Source organism: Crinia signifera, chromosome 11, assembly GCF_055691185.1.
Source record: "Crinia signifera chromosome 11, ASM5569118v1, whole genome shotgun sequence".
Lineage (NCBI taxonomy): Eukaryota > Metazoa > Chordata > Amphibia > Anura > Myobatrachidae > Crinia > Crinia signifera.
This window is the reverse complement of record NC_139227.1, coordinates 80,467,158-80,494,667: the sequence shown is the minus strand read 5'-3', so window position 1 is coordinate 80,494,667 and position 27,510 is coordinate 80,467,158. Positions and strand designations below refer to the sequence as shown.

The following is a 27,510-nucleotide window of genomic DNA, read 5'->3' as shown; positions in this document are numbered from 1 at the left end:
GTAGAGATGGTGATGTGTTATATGTGTTATATAAAATATCTCTCAATAATCCATCTATGCCAAATCACTTCAGTCAGACACAAAGCCCTCTGACTGGCTCACTGGTCACCAAAGGCTATCCGCTTAAGCAGCACTTTCCCACTTACAGGAAGAACACTATACACTTGTACCCAGACCGTCCAATAGGACCCTTCCATCAGGTACAGAAAGCTCTGCTCCCGGACTTCCCAGGTGGTTACCTGCAGTGAAACAGCTTTCTCATCAATTATCTAGTTCAACACAGGTGACTACAATCATAAACAGGGGGAAGCCCAAGAGCAGATCCTCTTGTACCTGATGGAAGGGGTCGTGCTGGGGGATCTGTTATTCCCCCACTCCCATCCCTAACTCCCCTCTCACATGTCAATACAGACAAAAGTAAAACAGTAGGGATGGCCATTCAAGATCGATGATTCGAAATCATCGATGGTTCATGGCCAATGTTGAATACTTTAGCCATCGATGGGGGAGAACCAGATGCTTTCCCTCCATCGATGGAACAGTAAAACGATGTTTGCTTTATTTTTTCAAAGCCCCGGGACACAGAGCATAGCTCTGCCCCCTGACACCAGCGAAGCCATGTCCCCCGTGTTTTGATTGGCCCACAGGCCAATCAACCAAACACAATGGATGACCATCGATATGTGAAAATATTGATGGTCATCATTGCATAGTTTAGCACTATCGATGGCAAGTTGCAGAATTGCCATCGATGGCAATGGCAACAACGGCCATCCCTATAAAACAGATATTTTAGTAGATGTATTTAAAAGTGAAAAACATAGGCACCTGATTATCACTACCCCGGAGGGCTGTATTCTATTGTATTATGTTGGTGAAATAGTTACAGCCATACATTTATGTACATTTAATGTTCCTTTCCTGCAGTTAGATTATAAATTAGGAACATGTACATAGGATCTCACTGAAATTAGGCACAAATAACATTAACAGGGTAAGTTATAGCAAATTAGAAATCCTAAAAATAAAATTAGACCCATTAGCATGGATACTATAGAGTGTATATGGGAGAGCAGCAAGCTGGTCACATGACCCAAGCTATACACTTTCATAGCTGAGAGTGGCAGTTATTTTCCAACTGGCATCTCTGCAGCAGACAGCATCAGAGGAGGAAGCAGGAGCCCAAGCAGAGGATTGAGAAGGGGAGAAAAAGCGATTTCAGGAGACAGAAAGCCAATTACTGGATCAGGTGAACCCGTCGTAAGACGCAGGAGCCGAATCAGGAGAGGTAAGTAAACTTATTGGATCAGGTGTACCCGTCAGTAGACGCAGGAGCCCGATCAGGAGAAGTAAGTAAACTTATTGGATCAGGTGTACCCGTCGGAAGACGCAGGAGCCAGATCAGGAGAGGTAAATCAACTTATTGGATCAGGTGTACCCGTCGGAAGACGCAGGAGCCAGATCAAGAGAGGTAAATTGACTTATTGGATCAGGTGTACCCGTCGGAAGACGCAGGAGCCAGATCAGGAAAGGTAAATTGACCAATTGGATCAGGTGTACCCGTCGGAAGACGCAGGAGCCAGATCAGGAAAGGTAAATTGACCAATTGGATCAGGTGTACCCGTCTGAAGACGCAGGAGCCAGATCAGGAGAGGTAAATTGACCAATTGGATCAGGTGTACCCGTCTGAAGACGCAGGAGCCAGATCAGGAGAGGTAAATCGACTTATTGGATCAGGTGTACCCGTCGGAAGACGCAGGAGCCAGATCAGGAAAGGTAAATTGACCAATTGGATCAGGTGTACCCGTCGGAAGACGCAGGAGCCAGATCAGGAAAGGTAAATTGACCAATTGTATCAGGTGTACCCGTCGGAAGACGCAGGAGCCAGATCAGGAGAGGTAAGTCAACTTATTGGATCAGGTGTACCCGTCGGGAGACGCAGGAGCCAGATCAGGAAAGGTAAACCGACCAATTGGATCAGGTGTACCCGTCAGAAGACGCAGGAGCCGGATCAGGAGAGGTAAGTCGACTGATTGGATCAGGTGTACCCGTCGAAAGACGCAGGAGCCAGATCAGCAGAGGTAAGTTCACATATTGGATCAGGTGTACCCGTCGGAAGATGCAGGAGCCGGATCAGAAGATGGAGGAGATGGTCGGGAAGAAGAGGAGAAGGAAGGAGACCTCAAGAAGGCCTGAAAAGGAAGCACCTGAGGAGGAACCCAGCGGCAAGATACAGAAGACAGACCAGAACACAGAGGAGATGGCCGGAAAGAAGAGGTGCAGGAAGGAGACATCAAGAAAGCCTGAAAAGGAAGCACCTGAGGAGTCCAGCAGCAAGATGCAGGAAAAAGACCAGAAGACAGTGAAGAACACTTCATCAAGAAAATCCAGAGAGGAGGAATCGCTGGAAGAGAGAAAGAGAGCAGCAAGCGAGGCTAAAGACCCGGATGAAGATCAGCCAAGACCAGGTAAGCGGAAATGTAGTTGGATGTCCTTGCACTGTAGTTCATTTTCACACTGGCAAAGTTGAATATTGTTTATATAAAAAAAAATATTAATAATGTTTTATATGTAATTTATATTCATTTCATTGGTTACTACAGTTATTCAGATAAAGACAGTCTTAAAAAAAAGGATTAGTAAAACTACTGTAATATTTATGGAGAAAGGTGCACAACTACAAAGGTGCTGTAACCTACAGTATAGCTCAGTTTGGTGACAGGCATATGCCGGCATTCGCAGTGTCATTTACACAATGAAAACACAGTATGAATGTTCTTCTACCTTTACCTAGCCTAATCCTAACATTACTATTATTATTACTTCATTAACCCCACACCCAAACATCAGGGGGTTTACAGAATAACTCTAGGTTTACTGGCACTAAAGGTGGTAATACCCAGGATGGCAGTGCCTGCATTTATACGTGACAGCCCAACCCCCCTGGGGAAGACAGCCATGGTGATAACTGAAGAATGTAGGGCTGGTGTCACCCGGTGTAATGACTCATGGGGGGAAATTTACTAAGATGTGTATGCTACTTCACATGTGATGTTGCTATGGGCAACCAATCAGAATCTACTTATTTATTTAGCATCCTCTAGAAGACAGGATCTGATTGGTTGCCCATAGCAACATCACATGTGAAGTAGAATACACATCTTAGTAAATCCCCCGCCATGGTGTCATGGCGGTTTTTTCCCTTCATTTAATTATGGACTTGGATATTTAATCTATTATTAGATATTTAATCTATTATTAGATATTTAATCTAAAGTAATGTATGTTAACATGAATTTCACATATAGGAATACAGATGCAAACCCTTTCAGGCTGTTTATAGGACAACAAAACGCATTATATCCCGTGTCAAACTTGGACATGAAGGGCCCATCAGGCAAATGTAATGGTTGGCATCTATTGTAGCTCAATGCCATTACAAATGTACTACAGGCAATGTGATTAGTGCCAGAACGGTATGGCCAGTAACTACAGGATTAGCTCAGAGGAATTGGCTTGGTCACTAGAACCCCAGGCAATCCTTTTGATCACTAGCAATAATTTACCTGCTTAAATTTGCATGAGAATGCATCACTACCAGTTCCTTACAACACATAAATGCACATGCTCCATTCCTACAATATTAAATAGGCACTATTCAGTTACGCAACAAAATTATTAAACTCAAAAGTGATCAAGGTGCAGGGCAATACTGTGTCTGAAGTCTGGGGGCACATAGAAAACATTGGTGGTAGGTGTAGAAGGACAGAAAGCCTACATAAGCAGAGGGAAGGGCTAAGGCACTGCAAGGGAACAAGGGAAGGGTAGAGAGCCTGGATCAGACACAGGGCCGGATTAACAATGGGCCTGATGGAGCTACAGCTCCAGGCCCACTCTCCAAATAGGCCCGTTTTGTAGCTGAGGGCCAGGGCTTTCCAATGAGCCCAGCCCCGCGTCGCTAGCCCCCCGGGAACCGGAGATACCGTCAGGCAAACCTGGAACGTTTTCCCCATAGGATAACATGGGACCCGCTAATTCCGACCTCCACCCGGTTCCAACAGCTGCCAGTTCCCCCTCACAGAAGCTTAAGGTTGATCTCAGTCAAGCTCAAATCGCTGGGCCTTCAATCTGATACCTGGTCCATATGAGTTCATTAATTCTAGAGATATTGCGGGTAAACCAATTTTTTTCAGTTCTGAAATGTAATTTCATGGCTGTTCATGTTGTTTGAGGACAGATTTCTCTGGAAACAAACGGCCCAGTTTCACGGTACCAAAATCATTCGAAGCCCACATGTAAATGGGTCAGTTGGTTCCGAAGATATAGCTGGTTATTTAAAGCGGGCGGGGGTGGTTTTCTCTTGGCTGATGTAAAAGGGGCCAGTCCGGGAATGTCCCTGCATGATCCTGGGACCATATTCCCGGGTAAATCCCTGCATTTTCTGGTGTGAAAGGGGTATTATTTCAAATAGCAGTGCTCTAAATAAAGCCGGGCAGCCCCCTGCTCTCTGCCCGGCTGTTAATGGCTGTCATTTCTGCACAGCGAAGGCTGTCCCCAAGTTACCACGAGCATGTATTCCCCCTTGGCAATGAGCATGTAATCCCACATGGCAACGAGCATGGAACCCCTGGCAATGAACATGGAACCCCTGGCAATGAACATGTAGGTAAGCAACACTTACAGTATGTAGCATACATTTTAATAGGCATTATGGTGTTTGGCATAATACGTAATGAAGATTATCGTGTGTGTCTTAACATGTAATGGGCATTATGGTGTAAATTTTTAATGCGCGCCAATGCCCCTATTTATGAAGCATATTGTGCATTATTTCTCAATCTGTTTGGTATAGCGCAGGCATATCCAAACTATGGCCCTCCAGCTGTTGTGAAACTACAAGTCCCATCATGCATTACCACAGTTTTGCTATTAGGGAATGCTAAAACTATGTCAAGGCATGCTGGGATGTGTAGTTTCACAACAGCTGGAGGGCCACTGTTTGGATATGCTTGGTGAAGTATGTATTTTGGCTCAATCCATGTGGCACAATGTGAGTTTTGCCTTAATCTGTATGGCATAATGTGAATTGTGACTCAATCCATGTGCCATAGTGTGAAATTTGGCTCACTCGGTGTGAATTTTGGCTCATTCCATGTGGCATAATGTAATAGAGGCAAGTACAGTACAAGGGGGGTTACTATTGTGTTGCATGATTTGTATAAGGGGTATATTGTGTGGTAAACTTAGGTGACCACACAAAAGGTGCTGAAATGTTGTCTACCAAGTTTCGGCTTTCAGTATTTTTTTATGACTGTAGTGCCGCCTCACCCCGCAAGTAGTTAGGACATCGGCGTCCTGCGGGTGCACCTTTGGAGTGCACCCGTCAATATATCTCCCTACATTTTTCTTATGCCAGCCCCCTGCCTTTTCCAGGCATATATAATTAGTTGAAAGTATATACACAAATACAGACACACCCATGAGCAGATCATCCAAACAGAACACTGGTCATGCCACCCACATTATTCGGTGCTGGCCACAATCCCTATTATTGTGCATAATAGGCCCTTGATCGTTCAGCTCCAGGCCCATTTAGACCTTAATCTGGCTCTGATCAGACAGAGCCCGAGAGTCCAAACCACGCAGGGATAGAGCAGAGAGACTGAACCAGACAGGGGAAGGGCAGAGAGGCCAGACCAGACAGGGTAAGGGCAGAGAGGCCGGACCAGACAGGGGAAGGGCAGAGAGTCTGGACGAGACAGGGGAAGGGCAGAGAGGCCGGACCAGGCAGGGGAAGGGCAGAGAGGCCGGACCAGGCAGGGGAAGGGCAGAGAGACCGGACCAGACAGGAGAAGGGCAGAGAGGCTGGAGTGCCCCACGTAGGAATACTTAATTAAAGGTGTATTCAGGAGCTTGGGCTTACTGTTCAATGAGGCCTGGTGGTTCCGATTAGCTAGAAGTAGCTTTGTAAAACCCTATAGTGTGCTACGCTGTAAGTTTGAATCGTGCCCTATCTCCTTATCTGTTGAATAATAAATTCCTAATCTATTATTTTACTCCGCAAGGACCAAGCAGCATCTCACCGCCAGACTGCCCCGAGGACGAATCTCAATTCCTGGAGAGATATGACATCCGTCGGGAGTTAGGCCGAGGCACATACGGAGTGGTCCTGCTGGCGCACGACAACATCACCAAGACGGATGTCGCCATTAAACTCTTGAACAACAACGGACTGTCAGATAGAGAAGAACTGAAGGCGTGGATGGAGACCAGAGCCCTACAATCAACATCTGGGAGCCCCTTCTTAGCACATGGACTTCTGACCTTCCAGAATGAAGACGTCTTGGCATTCGTCATGGACTACGCCAGCGGTGGAGACCTGTTTGACCTGCTGCAATCAAGAGGGCGTCTTGAGTCTACGGCTACAACGTACGATCTATGCATAATCTGGTGTATAACTCTGTGTGATATAGGATTCCGGTACTTATGTAATATCTGGACTCCCGTTTTTCTTATGAGACCGCGTCCCCTCGCGGGGCTCGCTGCGCTCGCCACGCTTCAGGCACGGTGGCTCGCTGCGCTCGCCACACTATAGAAAATCAACCATGCGTAGTTGGATAGTAGGGGTATGAAAAAATGGGGTGTATTTAACATGGGAGTCCAGATAATACATAAGTACCAGGATTCCTTGTTGGACGTCCATCAATTTGTCTCTTCCTGCTAGAATTCTATTCTACCCGTATTTGTCTTCCTTTCGTGTTCTACAGCTCTTACACTGTTCCCCATCCCACACTGTATCTCTCTATCCTGCCCATACACAATGGCTGATTTGGGATATTACAATGTTGTTACATTTCTTCTATAACAGAGTCTTCGCTGCCGAGATCGTGTCCGGTCTCCAGTACTTCCACAGGATGGGCTTCATCCATCGGTAACTTTCTTTCTTTCCTCATTTAAATAAACATAGAAGAAAAGATAATTTGGGATTCCTATATATATACACCCCTTTGTGTGCAGCTCTAGCCTGACCATTACATCCCTCCAAAGCCCCTCCTACCACCCTGTCACTACCACACCCACTTCTATCTGGGCCACAGGGAAATACATCTCAACTGCCAGACACCTGGGATAATGCAGTCCCAATCATGGCATCAGGGCAGAGCCAGCAAATTGAGACAACTCAAGTCAATCTCAGACATTGGGAGCAATGCTAGCGGTGTATATGTGGATCTGATTATAAGATTATATGCATGCAAGTGCAAATATACAGGAAGGACAGCAACTCTGCCAGCATCCAGCATCTGCCAGCAAACACTTCTTATTCGCAACACAATGCACCTAAGACGCACCAGGAGACTTTGCCTTAATATGTGTCTGAGGACGTATCTGCAGCCTTAGACACTTATGATGTACAGTATGCAAACAAGTACTTAATGACAAAATACTTATTGTTCCTTTTACAGAGACATCAAACCAGAGAACATCCTGCTTCATGACGGCCATATTAAAATCACCGACTTCGGGCTGGCGATCGAGAACAAACCCAGAGCCTCTGGCTACGCTGGAACACGTGGCTACATTGCCCCAGAGGTGAGGCTATAATAAATTTGAGGGGCTATGTGATAAGGTGGATATGGAGGAGACAATGTCACATTTCCATTCTTACTACCAAAGCCCCAGAATTAATCTGTACATAAATTAATTAAATTTCTATTCCCATTATGTACCCAGCGTGTCTGTCCCGGTAATGGTGTTCCCAGTGTGTCTGTCCCGGTAATGGTGTTCCCAGCATATCTGTGCCGGTAATGGTTTACCCAGTGTGTCTGTCCCGGTAATGGTGTTCCCAGCGTGTCTGTCCCGGTAATGGTGTTCCCAGTGTGTCTGTCCCGGTAATGGTGCTCCCAGCGTGTCTGTCCCGATAATGGTGTACCCAGTGTGTCTGTCCCGGTAATGGTGTGCCCAGCGTGTCTGTCCCGGTAATGGTGTTCCCAGTGTGTCTGTCACGGTAATGGTGTACCCAGCATGTCTGTCCCGGTAATGGTGCTCCCAGCGTGTCTGACCTGGTAATGGTGTTCCCAGCGTGTCTGTCCCGGTAATGGTGCTCCCAGCGTGTCTGACCTGGTAATGGTGTTCCCAGCATGTCTGACCTGGTAATGGTGTTCCCAGCATGTCTGACCTGGTAATGGTGTTCCCAGCATGTCTGACCTGGTAATGGTGTTCCCAGCATGTCTGACCTGGTAATGGTGTTCCCAGCGTGTCTGACCTGGTAATGGTGCGCCCAGCGTGTCTGACCTGGTAATGGTGTGCCCAGCGTGTCTGACCTGGTAATGGTGTGCCCAGCGTGTCTGACCTGGTAATGGTGTTCCCAGCATGTCTGACCTGGTAATGGTGTTCCCAGCATGTCTAACCTGGTAATGGTGTGCCCAGTGTCGGTCCTGGGAACTGTGTGCCCAGCATGTCGGTCCAGGGAACTGTGTGCCCAGCATGTCTGTCCTGGGAACTGTGTGCCCAGTATGCCTATATATGATAAACATGATCTGATTTCTCATTCATCTCACATGTATGGAATTATTTGTCAGTGTAACATCTGATGGCAGGCGTATTGTGCCCAGATCTGCTGTCCTGTTTATGAAGTGTAATGTAGTGAACTTCTTACCTTTTAATGACAGATCATCATGGGAGACCGATATAATGCGGGAGTGGATTGGTACTCCTTCGGTGTGGTGCTATTCCAGATGTCAACAGGAAAATCCCCCGAGGAGTGCCGCATCTCGGCTTTGGCGGGCTGTCATCTGTGCCCGAATACAAGAAACATCATTGAAGAGGTGAGTGTGAGAACATACTTAGCATTCAGCACTAGGTAACAAAGAGGCCATGAACAATGTGTCAGCGTCTGTTATTTATACAGAACCCCCATTCTCTAGTATCAGCCATGTAGTTGTTCTACGAGCGGTCATGTAGCTGTACATGGGGAAGCTATACGTAGTTACATACGTCAGATTACATTACTGGCTCCCTGACACACACAAATAAGTGAAGGAAACTCCAAGCCAGATCAATGCCTGCTGCAGGAGTCACTGTACCACTGACATACACTACTGGTCACGTTATACAGCACCGGCATTTTCCCTGTTTCTATTCAAATATAAGCAAATCAAGTCCAGTGAATGACCCCCAATGGTACCATGATAAGCAGTAACCTGCTAGAGGTTAGGGGAAAGAATACTAAACTACATAGACACACATCCTCTGATTAGGGCAATACAGTATAATGCTTCTTTTCTTTGATGCTAAAATCATGTCTCCTAAATATGTACTGTAAGAAATCAGACTGCAGATAAACAGAAACTTAGGGCCTTATTCTAATCGGATCGGTGAAACGTGCGTACGGTCCGTCACACCGTACGTTTCCTGTATGCTCACGGTGAGCGTAAGTCCGCCCACAGAACAGCCACACACGGATGGTCACAATGGGGAGTGGCGTACACTTGAGCGTAAGCCACCGTGCACGGACGGATCTCCCTCTTAGCCACCGACACCTGGCGTACATCAGAGCGTACGCCACCGTTTACGGACGGGTCTCGTCCGTTTTCACACCGTCACCTTCCGTATATCTGAACGTACGCCACAGTGCAAGTAGAAATTGAGTCCAAAAACATCATTGTTGCTCTTAGATGTGGTTTGTGTCTTTTTCCTAATAAAAAACTGGTATGTTTGTGTTACAGTAAAAAAGTTGACACACGTCGACTTCTGTGAATTGAGTGTCCTGCTTTTTAAAGTATACAAAAACACTTTCTGAATGGGTGAGATGGTTATTGCAGCATTGCTTATTGCATTCAGGTGTATGTAATTTACTTGTATTCGGCATTAATTAGCAGACCCAGGCGTCCGCTCTCATGCGGTAGCTCTAAGAGTGGTCAGGAGCACTCTTTGGCGTCCACCTGTTTTTGGTCCAAAATTCACGGTGCATTCGCCGATCGAGACGGTTGTGGCACCGTGCATTTTGTGTGCACACCCCCCTGTACGCCCATGTTTACGCCCAGTTTTCCTCATTACTCCGGCCGCTCCCATAAAAACGCCCACATGCCGCCCACAATGACCGTACTCTTGCGGACAGGTTTTTTCGCACGGAGAGACCCGTTCGTGAGCGGTGTGAGGTCACCGCACATGCGCATAGCGAAAGCTACGTATGCGCAGATGCAAAAAAAACCTGAACCGACCGTGTACGGTCCCACGCACCAAGCAGAATAACCCCCTTAGTTACACTCCTGTTCCTCTTTCCAGCTCCTGTGTGGTGACCCTGAGATGCGTCTGGGTGAGAACGGCAACATCAGAGAACATCCATTCTTCACGGGAATCGATTGGGAGAAGTTAGAACATCTGCAGGACCCATTCACTCCCAGCTTCTCCCTGCAGCCGCCACAGTGAAGGTAACATCACTTCCCCAGGTGCAGGAGGTATAACATCATCTCACACAGGAGCAGCCGATACCTCCATCAGTAGCCACATAACAACTTCCAGCTTCCAGAAGAACACCTGGCTCCTCCGTCAGCCCGAATTACACAAGGTGGCAGAACATCGCCCCTCAACTAACAACTACGGTATGTTCTCCAACGCCCATCAAGTACTGGAGACCGAGAGACCGGAACATCAAGGGTGAGATTTAATAGGATGAGAGATTCAGAAAGTAAGAGATTTGGGAAAAAATCTCCAGGTTTTTTAAAGCGGCAATCATTTATACTGCAACATCACACTGGTTCTGCAGTGTAAATGATTGCCGCTTTAAAAAAACTGGAGATTTCTTCCCAAATCTCTCACTTTCTGAATCTCTCATCCTATTAAATCTCACCCATTCTCTCTTCCTGATTGGGTAAGTACGATCCAACCCACATTGCGAATCCACCAAACCCCGCCCGGCGAACGCATGCCCCTCCGCCGCCCCAGCAAAGTGTGGCTTCGCCCGCACAGCAGCGAATGGATGTTTTGCATAAACATCCATTCGCTTTGCTGGGGTGTCCGCCCACATCATTCGATGGTCGGTGACCATCTAATGATGTTTAGCGTGCACGCATATATAAGTGACTTTTCAGTTGCATATATATGCGTGCACGCTGGCGTGGATATGGGCGGCCAGCTGACATCCGGTGATGTCAGCTACCCGGCCCACACACCCGCGTCACCTCCTCATTACCATGAGAACGCCCAGCGTTCTCATGGAAACGCCCATGGAACGCTGGGCGTTCCCATATGGTAATGGGGCAGCCCGGCGCTCCCCGCCCATCTCTGCCCCCCCCTCGCTGCCATGGGTGCGTGCACCCGGCGACCCAAAAGGTTGCCGTGGGTGCACGCACCATGAGCCTGCACATGCGCAGAAACACGTCTGCGCATGCGCAGACGCCCAACATCGGTACTGCGTGCGAATGCGCGCAGTACCGATGAAATCTGAATAAGGCCCATTATGCGCAATGTTTACATTCTGCACATGTGATCACATCGCAGAACAACAAACACCTCTGCCATATTTACTGCAGGGGAGCTTGCGGTGTAGAGAATGGAGGTAGGGGGTGGAATGCACCTCCTCCTGCATTTGCATTGCTTAAGGATTGCACAAGCTTATCATGTGCAATCCAAACTGAATCAGGCATCTACTGAAAATGTATATAAAATATAACATCAATGGCGAGGGTTTGGCTGGCAACTTGGGGAGGACGGAGGCCAGAACTGATGTTATATTTTATATACATTTAAGCTGCAAGGCAAAGTTTCTTTGGTCTCGCAAGCCAACCTGCATCTGCAAGCCTGATGAGACTGGTGCACACACGGAGCATTTTGTGCTATTTTCTAAGCAATCTTACTAGATTGCTTAGAAACTAAGCACAAATCTCACCGTGTGTATGCTCCTGGCGATCCCGATGCGCGGTCCCGCACACCGGGATCGCCTGATTAGTAAGTCAGTGCATGCAGACGCAATCTAGTAAGATTGCTTAGAATATCTGCATGTCTCACTGCGTGTGTACACAGGACGCGACCACTTCCGCGATCGCGTCCTGAATCCACTCCCCCCTCATCACTTGTCCCCTCCCATTGTTCTCCAGCGTGCAAGCCCCCCATCTCCCTGGTCCCTCACCCAGGGTGTGTGGTAGGGCCACTCGGTGTTGTGCAGGTCGTCCCTCGCGGGCATGCTCCTGTGCGCCTCACTTTGGACGTGTAGGGGAAGCCGAGAATCCCCCGCTCCGGGATGCACGGAGGACACAGTGGCTCCTGCTCCCTGAGCGCGGGCAGCGTGGACGCGGTGACCGTCTTCAGCAGGCAGACTGGCGGGGAGAAGCAGCGGGCGAGGTGCAGGAGGAGAACCAGGAGGCCCGAGCAGAGCAGGCACAGGGGGGCAGGGGGCATGCCGGCAGCCCGGGAGGAGGGAAACAGGGGCTGCTGCAGGCAGACGGGATTGGGGCGCAGCCGCTCACACCCGGCTCTCACTCATCATCTGCCCCGTAATTGTGTGCTCCTTGCAGCTGTGTCAGAGAGGCTGCTGCTGCCGGGTCTCACGCGCCGGGTCACTGGGTGATGGGCACACACAACACAACGCACACCCTAATGCCCAGTAACCCCTCTGTCACCTTGTACAGCACACCCTAATGCCCTGGCACCCCTCTGTCCCCATGTATAGCACACCCTAATGCCCAATTACACATCTGCCCCCATGTATAGCACACCCTAATGCCCAGTCACCCCTCTGTCCCCATGTACAGCACACCCTAATGCCCAGTCACCCCTCTGTCCCCATGTACAGCACACTCTAATGCCCAGTCACCCCTCTGTCCCCATGTACAGCACACCCTGATGCCCAGTCACCCCTCTGTCCCCATCTATAGCACACCCTAATGCCCAGTCACCCCTCTGTCCCCAAGTATAGCACACCCTAATGCCCAGTCACCCCTCTGTCACCTTGTACAGCACACCCTAATGCCCAGTCACCCCTCTGTCCCCATGTACAGCACACCCTAATGCCCAGTCTCCCCTCTGTCCCCATGTATAGCACACCCTAATGCCCAGTCACCCCTCTGTCCCCATGTACAGCACACCCTAATGCCCAGTCACCCCTCTGTCACCTTGTACAGCACACCCTAATGCCCTGTCACCCCTCTGTCCCCATGTATAGCACACCCTAATGCCGAGTCACCCCTCTGTCACCTTGTACAGCACACCCTAATGCCCTGTCACCCCTCTGTCCCCATGTATAGCACACCCTAATGCCCAGTCACCCCTCTGTCCCCATGTATAGCACACCCTAATGCCAGTCACAACTCTGTCCCCACGTATAGCACACCCTAATGGCAGTCACCCCTCTGTCACCTTGTACAGCACACCCTAATGCCCAGTCACCCCTCTGTCACCTTGTTCAGCACACCCTAATGCCCAGTCACCCCTCTGTCCCCATGTACATCACACCCTAATGCCCAGTCACCCCGCTGTCCCCATGTACAGCACACCCTAATGCCCAGTCACCCCTCTGTCCCCATGTACAGCACACCCTAATGCCCAGTCACCCCTCTGTCCCCATCTACAGCACACCCTAATACCCATTCACCCCTCTGTCCCCATGTATAGCACACCCTGATGCCCAGTCACCGCTCTGTCCCCATGTAAAGCACACCCTAATGCCCAGTCACCCCTCTGTCACCTTGTACAGCACACCCTAATGCCCAGTCACCCCAATGTACCCATGTATAGCACACCCTAATGCCCAGTCACCCCTCTGTCCCCATGTATAGCACACCCTAATGCCCAGTCACCCCTCAGTCACCTTGTACAGCACACACCTGAATGCCCAGTCACCCCTCTGTCCCCATGTATACCACACCCTAATGCCCAGTCACCCCTCTGTCCCCATGTATACCACACCCTAATGCCCAGTCACCCCTCTGTCCCCATGTATAGCACAACTTAATGCCCAGTCACCCCTCTGTCCCCATGTACAGCACACCGTAATGCCCAGTCACCCCTCTGTCCCCATGTATAGCACATCCTAATGCCCAGTCACCCCTCTGTCCCCATGTTTAGCACACCCTAATGCCCAGTCACCCCTCTGTCTCCATGTTTAGCACACCCTAATGCCCAGTCACCGCCCTGTTCCCATGTATAGCACACCCTAATGCCCAGTCACCCCTCTGTCCCCATGTATTGCACACCCTAATGCCCAGTCGCCCCTCTGTCCCCATGTATAGCACACCTTAATGCCCAGTCATCCCTCTGTCCCCATGTATAGCACACCCTAATGCCCAGTCACCCCTCTGTCCCATGTATAGCACACCCTAATGCCCAGTCACCCCTCTGTCCCCATGTATAGCACACCCTAATGCCCATTCACCCCTATGTCCACATGTACAGCACACCCTAATGCCCAGTCACCCCTCTGTCCCCATGTACAGCACACCCTAATGCCCAGTCACCCCTCTGTCCCCATGTACAGCACACCCTAATGCCCAGTCACCGCTCTGTCCCCATGTACAGAAGACCCTAATGCCCAGTCACCCCTCTGTCCCCATGTATAGCACACCCTAATGCCCAGTCACCCCTCTGTCCCCATGTATAGCACACCCTAATGCCCATTCACCCCTTTGTCCCCATGTATTGCACACCCGAATGCCCAGTCACCCCTCTGTCCCCATGTATAGCACACCCTTATGCCCAGTCACCCCTCTGTCCCCATGTGTAGCACACCCTAATGCCCAGTCACCCCTCTGTCCCATGTATAGCACACCCTAATGCCCAGTCACCCCTCTGTCCCCATGTATAGCACACCCTAATGCCCATTCACCCCTATGTCCCTATGTACAGCACACCCTAATGCCCAGTCACCCCTCTGTCCCCATGTACAGCACACCATAATGCCCAGTCACCGCTCTGTCCCCATGTACAGAAGACCCTAATGCCCAGTCACCCCTCTGTCCCCATGTATAGCACACCCTAATGCCCAGTCACCCCTCTGTCCCCATGTATAGCAAACCCTAATGCCCAGTTACCCCTCTGTCCCCATGTATAGCACACCCTAATGCCCAGTCACCCCTGTGTCCCCATGTATAGCACACCCTAATGCCCAGTCACCCCTCTGTCCCCATGTATAGCACACCCTAATGCCCAGTCACCCCTCTGTCCCCATGTATAGCACACCCTAATGCCAAGTCACCCCTCTGTCCCCATGTATAGCACACCCTAATGCCCAGTCACCCACTGTCCCCATGTATAGCACAACCTAATGCCAAGTCACTCCTCTGTCCCCATGTATAGCACACCCTAATGCCCAGTCAACCCTCTTTCCCCATGTATAGCACACCCTAATGCCCAGTCACCCCTCTGTCACCTTGTACAGCACACCCTAATGCCCAGTCACCCTTCTGTCCCCATGTATAGCGCACCCTAATGCCCAGTCACCCCTCTGTCCCCATGTATAGCGCACCTTAATGCCCAGTCACCCCTCTGTCCCCATGTATAGCACACCCTAATGCCCAGTCACCCCTCTGTCCCCATGTATAGCAAACCCTAATGCCTAGTCACCCCTCTGTCCCCATGTATAGCACACCCTAATGCCCAGTCACCCCTCTGTCCCCACGTATAGCACACCCTAATGCCCAGTCACCCCTCTGTCCCCACGTATAGCACACCCTAATGCCCAGTCACCCCTCTGTCCCCACGTATAGCACACCTTAATGCCCAGTCACCCCTCTGTCCCCACGTATAGCACACCCTAATGCCCAGTCACCCCTCTGTCCCCACGTATAGCACACCTTAATGCCCAGTCACCCCTCTGTCCCCACGTATAGCACACCCTAATGCCCAGTCACCCCTCTGTCCCCACGTATAGCACACCCTAATGCGCAGTCACCCCTCTGTCCCAATGTATAGCACACCCTAATGCCCAGTCACCCCTCTGTCCCCATGTATAGCACACCCTAATGCCCAGTCACCCCTCTGTACCCATGTATAGCACACCCTAATGCCCAGTCACCCCTCTGTCCCCATGTATAGCACACCCTAATGCCCAGTCACCCCTCTGTCCCCATGTATAGCACACCCTAATGCCCAGTCACCCCTCTGTCCCCATGTATAGCACACCCTAATGCCCAGTCACACCTCTGTCACCTTGTACAGCACATCCTAATGCCCAGTCACCACTCTATCCCCATGTATAGCACACCCTAATGCCCAGTCACCCCTCTGTCCCCATGTACAGCACACCCTAATGCCCATTCACCCCTCTGTCCCCATGTATAGCACACCCTAATGCCAAGTCACCCCTCTGTCCCCATGTATAGCACACCCTAATGCCCAGTCAGCCCTCTGTTCCCATGTATAGCACACCCTAATGCCCAGTCACCCCTCTGTCCCCATGTATAGCACACCCTAATGCCCAGTCACCGCTCTGCCCCATGTACAGCACACCCTAATGCCCAGTCATCCCTCTGTCCCCATGTATAGCACACCCTAATGCCCAGTCACCCCTCTGTCCACATGTATAGCACACCCTAATGCCCAGTCACCCCTCTGTCCCCATGTATAGCACACCCTAATGCCCAGTCACCCCTCTGTCCCCATGTATAGCACACCCTAATGCTCAGTCACCCCTCTGTCCCCATGTATAGCACACCTTAATGCCCAGTCACCCCTCTGTCCCCATGTATAGCACACCCTAATGCCCAGTCACCCCTCTGTCAACATGTATAGCACACTATAATGCCCAGTCACCCCTCTGTCCCATGTATAGCACACCCTAATGCCCAGTCACCGCTCTGTCCCCATGTATAGCACACCCTAATGCCCAGTCACCCCTCTGTCCCCATGTGTAGCACACCCTAATGCCCAGTCACCCCCCTGTCCCCATGTATAGCACACCCTAATGCCCAGTCACCCCTCTGTCCCCATTTGTAGCACACCCTAATGCCCAGTCACCCCTCTGTCCCCATGTATAGCACACCCTAATGCCCAGTCACCCCTCTGTCCCCATGTATAGCACACCCTAATGCTCAGTCACCCCTCTGTCCCCATGTATAGCACACCTTAATGCCCAGTCACCCCTCTGTCCCCATGTATAGCACACCCTAATGCCCAGTCACCCCTCTGTCAACATGTATAGCACACTATAATGCCCAGTCACCCCTCTGTCCCATGTATAGCACACCCTAATGCCCAGTCACCGCTCTGTCCCCATGTATAGCACACCCTAATGCCCAGTAACCCCTCTGTCCCCATGTATAGCACACCCTAATGCCCAGTCACCGCTCTGTCCCCATGTATAGCACACCCTAATGCCCAGTCACCGCTCTGTCCCCATGTATAGCACACCCTAATGCCCAGTCACCCCTCTGTCCCCATGTATAGCACACCCTAATGCCCAGTCACCCCTCTGTCCCCATGTATAGCACACCCTAATGCCCAGTCACCCCTCTGTACCCATGTATAGCACACCCTAATGCCCAGTCACCCCTCTGTCCCCATGTATAGCACACCCTAATGCCCAGTCACACCTCTGTCACCTTGTACAGCACATCCTAATGCCCAGTCACCACTCTATCCCCATGTATAGCACACCCTAATGCCCAGTCACCCCTCTGTCCCCATGTACAGCACACCCTAATGCCCATTCACCCCTCTGTCCCCATGTATAGCACACCCTAATGCCCAGTCACCCCTCTGTTCCCATGTATAGCACACCCTAATGCCCAGTCACCCCTCAGTCCCCATGTATAGCACACCCTAATGCCCAGTCACCGCTCTGCCCCATGTACAGAACACCCTAATGACCAGTCATCCCTCTGTCCCCATGTATAGCACACCCTAATGCCCAGTCACCCCTCTGTCCACATGTATAGCACACCCTAATGCCCAGTCACCGCTCTATCCCCATGTACAGCACACCCTAATGCCCAGTCACCCCTCTGTCTCCATGTATAGCACACCCTAATGCCCAGTCACCCCTCTGTCCCCATGTACAGCACACCCTAATGCCCAGTCACCCCTCTGTCCCCATGTATAGCACACCCTAATGCCCAGTCACCCCTCTGTCCCCATGTATGGCGCACCCTAATGCCCAGTCACCCCTCTGTCCCCATGTATAGCACACCCTAATGCCCAGTCACCCCTCTGTCCCCATGTGTAGCACACCCTAATGCCCAGTCACCCCCCTGTCCCCATGTATAGCACACCCTAATGCCCAGTCACCCCTCTGTCCCCATGTACAGCACACCCTAATGCCCAGTCACCCCTCTGTCCCCATGTATAGCACACCCTAATGCCCAGTCACCCCTCTGTCCTCAAGTATAGCACACCCTAATGCTCAGTCACCCCTCTGTCCCCATGTATAGCACACCTTAATGCCCAGTCACCCCTCTGTCCCCATGTATAGCACACCCTAATGCCCAGTCACCCCTCTGTCAACATGTATAGCACACCATAATGCCCAGTCACCCCTCTGTCCCCATGTATAGCACACCCTAATGCCCAGTCAATGCTCTGTCCCCATGTATAGCACACCCTAATGCCCAGTCACCCCTCTGTCCCCATGTATAGCACACCCTAATGCCCAGTCACCGCTCTGTCCCCATGTATAGCACACCCTAATGCCCAGTCACCGCTCTGTCCCCATGTATTACACACCCTAATGCCCAGTCACCGCTCTGTCCCCATGTATAGCACACCCTAATGCCCAGTCACCCCTCCTTCCCCATGTATAGCACACCCTAATGCCCAGTCACCCCTCTGTCCCCATGTATAGCACACCCTAATGCCCAGTCACCCCTCTGTCCCCATGTATAGCACACCCTAATGCCCAGTCACCGCTCTGTCCCCATGTATAGCACACCCTAATGCCCAGTCACCGCTCTGTCCCCATGTATAGCACACCCTAATGCCCAGTCACCCCTCTGTCCCCATCTATAGCACACCCTAATGCCCAGTCACCGCTCTGTCCCCATGTAGAGCACACCCTAATGCCCAGTCACCCCTCTGTCCCCATGTATAGCACACCCCCGCTACTACAGCACATGCTGCATAAGGTGTACATACACTGAATGAGACATCCTGCAGTACACGGGGAGCCTGCTATCTGCTGGGTCAGTGGCGTAACTACTGTGGGTGCAGCTGCTACAGGTCCTGAGCTGTCGGTAGGGCCCGCTACTCACCCTGCACCCTATAAAAAAAAAAAGGCAGTGGCACCCACTGCAGCGACACCCTCTGCCCCCCCTCAGACGCCGGAGATCATTTTGGGTCCTGCCTCGCCCCTCAATAGCCAGCCAGAGATGTACCCTGGCCTGCACTGGCCTCCCCCACCCCCATTTCAGGAGCCAGAAATGTGCGTGTGTCCTGCGCCGCCCCGCGCCCCACCAATAGCCGGTGATGCGCCCTGCGACCTCCCGGGTCCCCCACCCTCTTCCTAGATGCTAGAGATGTGCGTCCCACCGCCGCACTGCCTACCCCCCAGACGCCGGAGATATTGCGTGACCCTGACCCCCGCCTAGCAGTCCCTGCACCCACCTCCTCTCCAGTAGCTGCATCATGATGGGAACACAGTGCTGGGCCTGCCTCCAGCATCCGCACAGGGATGACACTGCTGCCTTGTCCAGCATGAATTCCCCTGCCGCCGGTCTCCACTTGACCCTGTGCCTGGAGCTCACCCCCTGCTTGGTAAGTGCCCTTGGAGCACTGTACCTTCTTTTCTGTACCCAGTGTGCGTGTGTGTGTATGAAACCTTATGAGCCACCTACACCCTTCCTCTGTGTGTGACCCTTTTCACCCCCCATCACCCCTGGTGTATTTCCCCCTATTCTCTTGTATGACACCTTGACCCTCTTCCACCCTCATCCCTGGTCTTTAACCCTCCTGTACCACACATCCCCTGTATGTGTCACCTTCCCCACTCTCCACATCCTTCCTCTGTGTAAGACCCCCTGAACCCACTATGCCTGTGTGACACCTTCTTGCCCCTACCCCCACTGTGACCCCCTGTAGTACTGTACCACCTTCCTCTGTGTTTGACCCTCCTGTCGGCCACTACCCCTGTGTTTCTTACCTCCTGCCTCTGTGTATGCATTTTGACACCCTGTACAAAGGGGTGGGGGGGCCCTTTTCAAAATTTGCTATGGGGCCCAGAGAGATCTAGTTACGCCCCTGTGCTGGGTGCTTCCACATTATACTACAGGCAGGACATTTCTGTCTATACAGATGGAAAAAATTTATTCCAAACCTTGCCAGAGCCATCTACAACGGCGAACCCTGGTGAGTATGCTTTCCTTCCCCAGGTAACCTAACAGGATTTCTTAGGGACCACCAGATGGATGGAGGAGACCTACCTACGTGTCAAGATAGGTAAGTATTCAGATGAAAGGGCTCTGAATGTAATAAAGTTTTATTTTTCATGTGTGTTTGTGTTTTTATTTAACTATTGGTTCTGCTTTTGAACTATGAGCCCAGCAAGCTCTTAAATGGGCCACATGCTGGGACTTGTGGTTCTCCAAGTCCCAGTATGCGTTCCAGGCTTGCTGGAACTCATAGTTCCACAGCAAAACCCAATGGTTTATTCAAATTTTTACACTTGAATCAGCCCGGTACCCACTGGGGGTGCCAGACGCGTTCCCGACAGTCATTTACCAGACGTCGGGATCCCGACTGTCAAAACAACGACAGCCCAACGGCCACTCGCTATTTTTCCTTGTGGGGGTCCACGACCCCCATAGAGGGAGAATAGAATACCCCCCGCAAGGGGTTTTTATGCGCTCGCCATGCTGTCTGAGTCCGGCTGTCCGGATCCCGAATGTCGGAACCCCATACCACACCCCTCACAGGCCAGGGGTACTGGGACTGCCTGGCCAGGTAAGTTCTGGAAGGGGGGACCCCTTTATCGGTGGGGTCCCCACTTCCCCAGGACCCCTGACCAGGCTGACCGGTTGGAGGGATGAATGCTTTCGCGGGGGGGACTTGTAGAAAAAGTCTCCCCTCGCCCCCCCGGCTGTGGCATTACCTTGCTGGCTGGTTGGGCCTGGGGCTGGTTCTTGAAATACGGGGGACCCCATTCGTTTTGTCCTCTGTATTTTGGGAACCAGGACCGGCCATTGGGCCTGGTGCTGGTTTAAAAAAATACGGGGAACCCTTACTTGTTTACTTGTTCGGGGGGGGGACGCCGTTTCAAAAAAATATATATTTATTTTTTACACTGACACCTGCACGGATCTGAATGATCCATGTAGGCTTCTGCTGATACGAATTAGTATTTAATGGCTGATAAATACAAATTCGTATTGAAAAAATACGTATGCATACGACATCAGTAAAATAGTCAGTAAAATATAAAAAACAAAACCTCTCATTGCTTGAGGATCCCACGTGATAAGCTGCTGTGAGCAGCTTATCATATGTGACCCAACTGAATTTATATCAAATATAAAATCAAAGGCGAGGAATTGGCTGGCAACTTGGGGCGGATGGAGGCCAGAACTGATTTTATATTTTATATAAATATACATTTACGCTGCAAGGTGAAGTTCCTTTGCCTTACAAGCCGGCCTGCGACTGCAAGACTGAGTAAGGGGAGACTTACTTAAGCTGTAGCCATAGAGGGACACTGCAACCGATGGTCACAATGTCCCTCTAAACTGCCATTGCATCGCAGTTTGATTTGATCACAAATGCCGGCAAGGGGTGGTATGCACCTCCTCCTGCATTTGCATTGCTTGAGGATCCCACATGATAAGCTGCTTATCATTTGCGACCCAAGAATAGAATAGAATAGAATCAACTTTATTGGCCATGTGTGCTTGCGCACACTAGGAGTTTTTTGGGGATTTACAGTGCAGCATAAATCATGGATAAGGGGGGGGGGGGGGGGAGGCATTACTTACATTACATTGAGACATTACATGCGGGGACCACATTTTTAAAGGGCAAAATTCGCCCTGCCCCTCTAGCAGTGCCCCACTTAAACAGCCTCACGGGGAAGCCCAGCGCCGCCGCAGACGGCGATACCCGGTGCTTACCCAGCAGCGAAGCGACTTCGGAGGGGCCAGACCCGCCCGCTTTGATGAGGGCGGCGGCTGGGCCCGCACCCTTTGATGACATTTTTTTTTAAATATTTATTTTCTACACTGACACTTGCACGGATCTGAATGATCCATGTAGGCTTCTGCTGATACGAATTAGTATTTAATGGCTGATAAATACAAATTCGTATTGAAAAAATACGTATGCATACGACATCAGTAAAATATGAGAAAAAAAAAAAAAAACCTCCCCTCTGGTAATATCCACCCACTATTATTGCTTAGCACAAATCTCTGCGTGTATATGTGCTCCCCATGGGAGATCGACACCAGCAAAGTTGCTTAGCAAAATTGCTTAGAAAAATTGCTTAGCACAGATCTCTACGTGTGTATGCCCCTTTACTCAGGCTGCAGTCGCAAAGGGTCACAGCCACCGATGGTCCCGATGTTCTTCTAAACTGCAATCACAGTTTGATACGATAGCAAATGGAGGCAGGGGGTGGAATGCACCTCCTCCTGCATTTGCATTGCTTAAGGATTGCACATGATAAACTATTGCAAGCAGCTTATCATATGCAATCCAAACTGAGAGCCTGATTCAGACCTGTTCTCTATGCTGGGAAAAAAAATGGTGTCTGCAGCGCTTAAGTGGGGAGGCGTCACGTAAAAAGCAACCCTGAGTGCGGCGAAACGCATCCCAAGGATTGGTCTGTCCATCAAGTACTGGAGACCGAGAGACCGGAACATCAACTCTCTAAAGCCTCCTAAAATCTGAGCACTTTAGCCAGGTTGACAAAGCCGGAAACGCGTTTCCAAAGGATTCCCGCCTCATCTGTGACACCAACCTGCTGCACATCTGTGATACCAAATTGCTGCATGTCTGCACTTTAAACGTACTGACAGCCTGCCTAAATCATCGCTCCCCAGCAATGGCTATGACTGCCAGCTGCATGCGGCTGTCACCACGTGAGAGTGTACAGGACACTGACCTAGGAAGAACGTAGATCAGCTTGTGGGAACGGTACGGCCGTAGCAGTCCGGGACCATGGACCATCGGCTTCTCCACACAACAAGGTACTCCTGGTACCTCAACACACAGGACACATGTCACATGCTCTAACTTTCTATCTATAACGTGCAATACATCGTGCGCATCAAGTGCAGTCCAAAAATTAAGCCGGCCTGCGACTGCAAGCCTGAGTAAGAGGAGACTTACTTAGGCTGTAGTCATAGAGGGTGAACGTGACTGATGGTCTCAGTGTCCTTATAAACTGCCATTGCATCGCAGTTTGATATGAACACAAATGCCGGCAGGGGGTGGTATGCACCTCCTCCTGCATTTGCATTGCTTGAGGATCCCACGTGATAAGCTGCTGTGAGCAGCTTATCATATGTGACCCAAGCTGAATTTATATAAAATATAAAATCAAAGGCGAGGAATTGGCTGGAATTTGGGGCGGATGGAGGCCAGAACTGATTTTATATAAATATACATTTACACTGCAAGGTGAAGTTCCTTCGCCTTGCAAGCCAGCCTGCGACTGCAAGACTGAGTAAGGGGAGACTTACTTAAGCTGTAGCCATAGAGGGACACTGCAACCGATGGTCACAATGTCCCTCTAAACTGCCATCGCAGTTTGATATGATCACAAATGCCGGCAAGGGGTGGTATGCACCTCCTCCTGCATTTGCATTGCTTGAGGATCCCACATGATAAGCTGCTTATCATTTGCGACCCAAGAATAGAATAGAATCAACTTTATTGGCCATGTGTGCTTGCGCACACTAGGAATTTTTTGGGGATTTACAGTGCAGCATCAAGCATGGATAAGGGGGGGGGGGGGGGAGGCATTACATACATTACATTGAGACATTACATGCGGGGACCACATTTTTAAAGGGCAAAATTCGCCCTGCCCCTCTAGCAGTGCCCCACTTAAACAGCCTCACGGGGAAGCCCAGCGCCGCCGCAGACGGCGATACCCGGTGCTTACCCAGCAGCGAAGCGACTTCGGAGGGGCCAGACCCGCCCCCTTTGATGAGGGCGGCGGCTGGGCCCGCACCCTTTGATGACATTGCGGCCCGGGCACGCCCCTCTTGTGACATTGGCGGCCCGGGACCGCCACCAGCTTTGACATCAGCGGGCCCGGTCCACCTCCCAGCGCCCTGCCCGCTCTAAATGCTAGAGTGAACACTAATAAGCAGGGACAGTACAGTTATCACACAGGGAACACATACCTGCCGAGCTGCACAGCACCTAGGCAGCCATCAGAGGCACCACTGGTCGCTGCAGCAGCCAGGTAGGTAGCGATATAAGCAAGGACAGTGGTGGTGGTGGGGGGCGGGGGGGATAGAGTCACTGAGGCCTGGGGAGAGACAATGAGGTCTGAGGCTGGAGTTGGGCCCTCCCTGGGCTGAGTTCCACGCCTCTGCCCCCTATAGTCTAATCATACATCCTCCCTGGGGGGGACGGGGGGTGCTGCCACAGGATAGATGGCTCCTGCATCTGCTGATGATGGGGGACAGCGGCTTGGTTCTGTGGGACTGATATATCCCCTGTCCTGGCCGGGTGCCGCCTCCAGGTGCCGATGGGGGCCACCGTCACCTCTGGGGGTCATCATGCCGGGGACCGTGCCTGCGGCCAGGTCCTGAGCCTCTGGTGCCGTCCCCGGGGGCTGAGCTGTGCGCCGCTGGCTGGGGCCTGGTCCACTGCCGTGTCATCCAGTGCTGCATCTCCGTGCATCTCCTGCAGTTGCAGTGAGCCCTCCCCGGCTGGGGTGGGGGGGAGTGGTCACCGTGCCGCCATCCGTCCTCCTCCTACGCCGTACTCCGTCCAGGGCGCCCTTTCTGAGGCCCCTACCGGAAGCTCAGCTAAATTTATATAAAATATAACATCAAAGGCGAGTGATTGGCTGGCAACTTGGGGCGGATGGAGGCCAGAACTGATGTTACATTTTATATAAATATAAATATATGCTTCAAGGTGAAGTTCCTTCGCCTTACAAGCCGGCCTGCAACTGCAAGACTGAGAAAGCGGAGACTTACCTAAGCTGTAGCCATAGAGGGACACTGCAACCGATGGTCACAATGTCCCTCTAAACTGCCATTGCATCGCAGTTTGATTTGATCACAAATTCCGGCAAGGGGTGGTATGCACCACCTCCTGCATTTGCATTGCTTTAGGATCCCACATGATAAGCTGCTTATCATTTGCGACCCAAGAATAGAATAGAATAGAATCAACTTTATTGGCCATGTGTGCTTGCGCACACTAGGATTTTTTTGTGGATTTACAGTGTAGCATCAAGCACTGGGGGGGGGGGGGCGGCATTACATACATTACATTGAGACATTACATGCGGGGACCACATGTCCGACGAGCAGCACAGCGCATAGGCAGCCATCAGTGGCGCCACTGGTCTCTGCAGCAGCCAGGTAGGTAACGATATAAGTAGTGTTCCCGCTAGGCTGCTTTAGCTCTAGCAGCGCCCCGCTAAAACAGCCCCACGGGGAAGCAAAATGCCGCCGTAGATGGCGATGCCCAGCGCTTCCTCAGCAGCAAACCGACTTCGGAGGGGCCGGGCCCGCCCCCTTTGGAGACGGCGGTGGCCGGGCCCGCCCCCTTTGATGACGGCAGCGGCCCGGGCATGCCCCTCTTGTGTCAATGGCGGCCCGGTCCGCCCCCGGCGCCCTGCCCGCTCTAACTGCTAGAGTGAACACTAATAAGCAGGGACAGTACAGTTTTCACACAGGGAACACATACCTGCCGAGCTGCACAGCACCTAGGCAGCCATCAGCGGCACCACTGGTCGTTGCAGCAGCCAGGTATGTAACAATATAAGCCGGGACAGTACAGTATCACACAGGGAACACATACCTGCCGAGCTGCACAGCGCCTAGGCAGCCATCAGAGGCGCCACTGGTTGCTGCGGACTCCTGCATCTGCTGATGCTGCGGGACAGCAGCTTGGGCCTGATCTTTCCCCTGTCCTGGCCGGAAGCCGCCTCCAGGTGCCGATGGGGGCCACCGTCGCCTCGGGGGTCATCATGCCGGGGACCGTGCCTGTGGCCGGGTCCTGAGCCTATGGTGCCGTAACCGGGGGCTGAGCTGTGCGCTGCTGGCTGCGGCCTGGTCCAGTGTGGCGTCATCCAGTGCCGCATCTCCGTGCATCTCCTGCCGTTGCAGTGCGCCCGCCCCGGCCGGGGTGGGGGGGGAGTAGTCACCGTGCCGCCATCCGTCCTCCCCCTCCGCCGTCATGGCGCCCTTTCTCCGCCCCGTACCGGAAGCTCAGCTAAATTTATATAAAATATAACATCAAAGGTGAAAGATTGGCTGGCAACTTGGGGCGGATGGAGGCCAGAACTGATGTTATATTTTATATAAATATACACTTACGCTGCAAGGTAAAGTTTTCTTCACCTCGCAAGCCAGCCTGCGACTGCAAGACTGAGTAAGATGAGACTTACTTAAGCTGTAGTCGTATAGGAACACCCCAACCAATGGTCGCAATGACCCGCTACACTGCCATTGCATCGCAGTTTGATATGATCACAAATGCCAGCAGGGGGTGGTAAGCACATCCTCCTGCATTTGCATTGCTTGAGGATCCCACATGATAAGCTGCTGTGAACAACTTATCATATGTGACCGAAGCTGAATTTATATAAAATATAACATCAAAGGCGAGGAATTGGCTGGCAACTTGGGGCGGATGGAGGCCAGAACTGATGTTATATTCTCTATAAATATACATTTACGCTGCAAGGTGAAGTTATCTCCCCATGTGACTCTAATATCTTCGGCCACTTAAAAAACAAACACTTAAAGGTGAACGGTTCACCTGTGACAAGGAGGTGCAGGAGACCGTGGAAACCTGGATTCATCAGCAACCAAGGAGTTTCTACACTGAATCCATCCACTCCCTTGTTACGCGCTGGATCATTGCATCAATGTCAATTATGTGTAGTTGTAATGTTACACATGAACTGTAATTAAATATTCTTTGATTAAAATATTGTTGACATACAACCGTAGTCTCCCTTTTCATTTGGGCACACCTTATATATGGTCTGTAGACCCCATTTTCTATGCAGATGTCATTTGTTCAGTATGTAAATGGTAGTGTCTACAAAACTCCTATGGACAAATCTCTACTTACATTCCAGCAAATGTGATTGTAAAACTCATTATGGCCCTTATTCTGGTTGCCACGCAGGGAACGGTGGTGGCACTGTGCATACGCAACCAGGACAGCGGGCGGGGGTGGCCCCATTAGCGTATGGGAGTGTTTCATGGACGTTCCTATAAGAACTCAGGGCGTGTTCCGCTTCCGGCTTCAGGCAGGACGGCCGCGTGAGGGGAGAGCTCCGTGGACGGCGAGGAGGGCGGCACCCCTAACTCGCCGGATCGCGTTCCCCAGCAGCTCAGACCAGCGGCAACGTTCACCGGGAGACGGCGTGAAGTGCATGGAGGGGTCTTTACCTCC

At 51.2% G+C, this 27,510-nt stretch overlaps 1 long non-coding RNA gene across 2 annotated transcripts in view; it reads right to left on the bottom strand.

Moving 5' to 3' along the window:
* The window catches only part of LOC146046132 (uncharacterized), a 93,032-nt gene that overhangs the window by 52,677 nt on the left and 12,845 nt on the right, over window positions 1-27,510 (bottom strand). For both annotated transcript variants that reach the window (XR_014465753.1, XR_014465752.1), the window contains exon 3: window positions 8,657-8,792. This is a non-coding gene — a long non-coding RNA (uncharacterized LOC146046132). The remainder of the gene's footprint in view (window positions 1-8,656; window positions 8,793-27,510) is intronic.